The sequence below is a fragment of the Hemiscyllium ocellatum genome, chromosome 12 (assembly GCF_020745735.1).
Source record: "Hemiscyllium ocellatum isolate sHemOce1 chromosome 12, sHemOce1.pat.X.cur, whole genome shotgun sequence".
In the NCBI taxonomy this organism is placed as follows: Eukaryota; Metazoa; Chordata; class Chondrichthyes; order Orectolobiformes; family Hemiscylliidae; genus Hemiscyllium; species Hemiscyllium ocellatum.
This window is the reverse complement of record NC_083412.1, coordinates 35,834,205-35,840,234: the sequence shown is the minus strand read 5'-3', so window position 1 is coordinate 35,840,234 and position 6,030 is coordinate 35,834,205.

Below are 6,030 nucleotides of genomic sequence, written 5' to 3'. Positions count from 1 at the left end.
CGGTCTCCAACCTCAATGGGAGAAGCCCTTTCAAGTCCTCCTCACCACCCCAACTGCAGTTAAGGTCGCAGACCGCTCCACCTGGGTTCACCTCCATCATTGCAAGGTCATTGCACAAGCCCTTTCAAGGGGGGAGATGATGGAGATGAAGACGATGGGGAACTGAGAGAGGAACTGGAATCAAGCCAGACTACTAAGATATAGCTGCATATTTCGAATAGTAATTCTTCTTCTGTTTTAGATATCCTAATCCTTGATCCAGAAATGACCATTATGATGGGGATCAAATTTAACCTGCTATATGAACTCGTCATCGCCGGCATTGGTACTCAAGAAGGGACTGTTTACCCGTGTGATCCTGAGCAACCAGAGACTGTGTACCATTTATGCCGAAAAGATGTCCTTGTGTGCCGAGAGACTGATTCCTTTGATGCATGGAATGTTACCAAAATAAATTGCCACAACGGTCAACTGCATCAAGATTGGACACTTCATTTACAGAACAAGTCTCAATGGTCTTTACCCTGTCAAGGTGTTTTATGCCAGTTTAATTTCAGTTGTGCTATGGACGGCCCTGGTAAGCATTGCCCCTATTCACAGAGGTCTAAATTGGCACATTGCTAAAGAGAAAAGGGGGAAATGTCATCCTTCACTAACAATTTGTTTCTTCAAAGTCACAATAAAATATTCAGCCATGATGAAGTGGTCTGTTATGCCCTCACATCAGGAAAGGAGTCTTTTGACCCCTTTCCTCCTCCCAAATCCCAACAACAGAGTATGGAATATTTCTAAGGCGTTTACCGGACATAATGTCTCTTTGGACTATTACTTATCCCCACCTGCTAGTTGCTTGGGATTTCCTCTAACATGTCTGGGGTAGCCTATCCCAATTATTACGGGATGGGGATGTACTTACGTGAATGTAGCTAAAACTATTCCATGTGCCTTAGTCAAATGTACCAACCGCTACTACTCCCCGTGGGGCCTCGCAGCTCATGTGCATGCCGACTGGAGGAGTGTGTCTCTGTAATTGCTGGTATTCAGGCCCTTTGTGGTATGGGTAATGGCACCCAATTTCACTGAGACCCCTAAGGGCACCTCCATCTTCCCAATTGTGGGATGGAAGGAACCAGTCTGGGACAATAACTGCATCTCTTACCGAAAGACCCACCTCTTTTTATTGAACAGCTTCCACGCTAAGCACCCAGAGCAACCATACTTTGTAGACATGGATTACCCATACGTTTGAGGTAGTCACAAAGATAGGCTTTCTTCCTATTGGAAAGCTCCCTCCATTATTTATACTAAACCCGGTTATTATTTTTCAGCCAAGGCAGAGCGACCAACTTCCTTGTTCTTGATGAAATAGATACCCCCATGCTGTAGCTGTCAGAGCTTTTCCCGACTATTCTTCCCTGTTCAACTACCTGGGAATGGAGTTGGGGTTTCCCTACCAAACATTCAGTTTCATCTAAATTCTGTGTGCATTGGACGTGTGCTAAGGCTTTGGGCAGCAGTAAAGCTCAGTCTGTGGGCTACCTTTGCCTAGGAAGATCTGCTGGAATTATTAGCCATCAAAACTGAAACTATCTTATTTGTGTCTCATCCTTTTGGGCAATGAGACGGCCTTGGCCTTAGCAGGAGTTAAGGACATGGTCTCAGAATTACATCTATTTTCCCAGCAAAACCGGTACACCCTCGACTACCTACTTGCCAAAGAGTGTAGGGTTTGTGCCATAGTAAAGGGCAAGTGTATACTAGGGGTTACTGACCTCATCAAGAACGTTATCAAGCATGTGGATAACATCTGCACCTTCCTCAAATTGGTATTATTTTAATTTGTCTCTTTGCTGGCATTGCTATTGTTAAACATATTATTGCCAAGCTAATGACTTCCATTGACAACATCGGTTCCCTCCAAAAAATGCTTCTTCTCCGTCCAAATGAAGGTGAGGAGGAGCGGTTGCCTACCCTTACTTCCTCCTCCTCGAAGGAGGAAGTATGGCAGTCTCTAGTGTCCATTCGATTGGACTGATCTAATCTATGCCCTCCCATCCTATGGTGTGATCATGCAATGACCAAATGGGAGAGATGAGGATTTGAATCCTGAATTCAGGCTGATGTAATTAGTTGTTTCAGGAACAACTGCTTAGCAGATGCTCTTAATAACTTAGGCAGCAATAAAATGGTTTCTCAATGCAAATAACATGATAAAATGGCTTCTAGGCTGCAAATTGACAATTCTGCTAAAAGCTGCAAAAAATGGCTTTTAATTTTGCTAAAACTGCATAACTGACTAACCACAGTCTGCTTCAACAGAGATTAGCAGACAATGCTCCCTCAACAGCTTAGAAATAACTACACTCAATAAGACATTATGGGCCATCCTAACTGACCTTCAAATGCAGGTGCAATGGCTCGGTTAGTGAGATAAGGGTGTCTCAGTGTTGCAAAACAAAGGTGGTTCCCAGGAAATATCACTGGACCAAGTAACTGGCAAATAAAGCAATATCGTGTATTGATTGTTAATTGTCTGAATGTACTATGCCATCATAACCTGTATCTTTCTTTAAGAAAAGTATAAAAATGTCTTTGTTTTAAGCCATGTGTGTAGCTCCTCAGGGGAACACAGAGGTGTAAACCCTCTGTGTTTCTGGTCGATCTGTGCCCAGCCGTACAAAGAAATAAAGAGTGAAATCTTAAAGGACCAGACCAATTGCGTGTATTTATTGACCAATCGTGGAACTGAGAACCCTGCTGGGGGTGCAGATCTTCAACCAAAATCTTATATGTTGCAACATGACTTGCAAACTTTTATCGTCAATTCCCCAACTGACGAAGATAAGTACGCCATATGTCTTCTTTACCATCTTATCCACTTGTAGAACATAGAACAGTACAGCACAGAACAGGTCCTTCAGCCCACGATGTTGCGCCAACCACTGATCCTCATGTATGCACCCTCAAATTTCTGTGACCATATGCATGTCCAATAGTCTCTTAAATGTCCCCAATGACCTTGCTTCCACAACTGCTGCTGGCAACGCATTCCATACTCTCACAACTCTCTGTGTAAAGAACCCGCCTCTGACATCCCCTCTATACTTTCCTCCAACCAGCTTAAAACTATGACCGCTCGTGTTAGTCATTTCTGCCCTGGGAAATAGTCTCTGGCTATCAACTCTATCTATGCCTCTCATTATCTTGTATACTTCAATTAGGTCCCCTCTCCTTTTCTCCAATGAAAAAAGTCCGAGCTCAGTCAACCTCTCTTCATAAGATAAGCCCTCCAGTCCAGGCAGCATCCTGGTAAACCTCCTCTGAACCCTTTCCAAAGCATCCACATCTTTCCTATAACAGGGCAACCAGAACTGGATGCAGTATTCCAAGTCTAATCAAAGTTTTATAGAGCTGCAACAAGATCTCACGACTCTTAAACTCAATCCTCCTATTAATGAAAGCCAAAACACCATATGCTTTCTTAAAACCCTGTCCACTTGGGTGGCCATTTTAAGAGATCTATGTACCTGCACATTAAGATCTCTCTGTTCCTCCACACTGCCAAGAATCCTATGCTTAATCCTGTACTCAGCTTTCAAATTTGACCTTCCAAAATGCATCACCTCGCATTTATCCAGGTTGAACTCCATCTGCCACCCTCTCAGCCCATCTCTGCATCCTGTCAATGTTACGCTGCAGCCTACAACAGCGCTCTATACAGTCAACGACACCTCTAACCTTTGTGTCATCTGAAAACTTGCTGACCCATCCTTCAATCCCCTCACCCAAGTCATTAATAAAAATTACAAACAGTAGAGGCCCAAGGACAGAGCCCTGTGGAACACCACTCACCACAGACTTTCAGGCAGAATATTTTCCTTCTACTACCACTCGCTGTCTTCTGTTGGCCAGCCAATTCTATATCCAGACAGCTAAGTTCCCCTGTATCCCATTCCACCTGACCTTCTGAATGAGCCTACCATGCGGAACCTTATCAAATGCATTGCTGAAGTCCATATACACCACATCCACAGCGTGACCCTCATCAACCTTTCTAGTCACATCCTCAAAGAACTCGATAAGGCTTGTGAGGCATGACCTGCCCCTCACAAAGCTGTGTTGACTGCATTTAATCAAGCCATGCTCTTCCAGATGGTCATAAATCCTATCCCTCAGAATCCTTTCTAATACCTTGCAGACGACAGACATGAGACTTACTGATCTATAAGTGCCGGGGATTTCCTTATTTCCTTTCTTGAAGAGAGGAATTACATTTGCCTCTCTCCAGTCCTCAGGTACGGCTCCAGTGGAGAGCGAGAATGCAAAGATCTTCGCAAGTGGCGAAGCAATTGCATTTCTCGTTTCCCAAAGCAGCCAAGGACAAATCTGGTCCGGGCCTGGCGACTTGTCAATCTTAAATGTTTGACAAAATTTTAAGCACGTCAGCTTCCTCTATCTCTATCCATTCCAGCATGCACACCTGCTCTTGAAAGGTTTCATTCACTACAAATTTCGTATCTTTCGTAAAGATAGAAGCAAAAAACTCATTGAGGGCTTCCCCGATCTCCTCAGACTCCCACACAAATTCCCTATGCTATCCCTGATCGGCCCTACTATTTATTTAACCATTCTTTTATTCCTCACATAAGTGTAAAATGCCTTTGTGTTTATCCCTAATCCGTTCTGCCAAGCCTTTCTCGTGCCCCCTCTTGGCTCTCCTCAGACCATTTTTGAGCTCCTTCCTCACCTGTAATCCTCTAGAGCTGAGCTTGACCCTAGCTTCCTCCACCTTATGTAAGCCACCTTTTTCCTTTTGACAAGAAGCTCCACCACTCTCGTCATCGAAGGTTCCTTTATCTTACCACTTCTTGCCTGTCTCAGAGGGACATAGTTATTCATCACTTGCAACAACTGTTCCTTAAACAGTCTCCACATGTCTATAGTGGCTTTACCACGGAACAACTGCTCCCAATCCATGCTTCCTAACTCATGTCTAATTGCATCATAGTTTCCTCTTCCCCAATTAAATGTCCTCCCATTTTGCCTAATCCTCTCCTTCTCCATAGCTATGTAGAATGTGAGGCAGTTGTGGTCACTATCACGAAAATGCTCTCCCACCACAAGATCTGATGCCTGCCCCGGCTCGTTTCCGAGCACCAAGTCTAGAATGGCCTCTCCCCTCGTCGGCCTGTCAACATACTGAGTTAGGAAACCCTCCTGAACACACCTTACAAAAACAGCTCCATTTAAATCTTCTGCTTGAAGGAGGTTCCAATCAATATTGGGTAAATTAAAGTCATCCATTACAATAACCCTACTACGTCCACATTTTTCCAAAATCTGCCGACCTATGCTTTCTTCCACCTCCCTGCTGCTATTGGGGGGGCCTGTAGTAAACCCCTAACAAGGTGACTGCTCCCTTGCTGTTTCTAATTTCCACCCATACTGACTTGGTAGGCAGATCTTCCTCGACAATGGAAGCTTCTGTAGCTGTGATACCCTCTCTGATTAGTAGTGCTGCACCCCCTTCTCTTTCCCCCCCCCCCCCTATTCTTTTTAAATGCTCTAAATCCTAGAACATCCAGCAACCATTCCTGCCCCTGAGAAACCCATGTCTCTGTTATGGCCACAACATCAGGTACTGATCCATGCTCTAAGTTCATCACTTTTATTCCTGATACTCCTTGCGTTAAAGCAAACACACTTTATCTGATCCCTTGGTTCCTTCCCAGGAAAGTCCTTCTCACTAGCTGGTCTACTTCTTGCTATTGCCTTATCTGCATCAACTCTCACCTCCGGTATACAGCTCAGATTCCCAACCCCCTGCCATACTAGTTTAAACCCTCTTGAACTACTCGAGCAAACCTTCCACCCAGGACATTGGTCCCCTTCCAGTTCAGATGCAACCCATCCTTCTTGTACAGGTCCCACCTTCCCCAGAAGGCATCCCAATTATCTATATATCTGAAGCCCTCCCTCCTACACCAGCTGCGCAGCCACAGGTTAAGCTGCACCCGCTCCCTGTTCCTC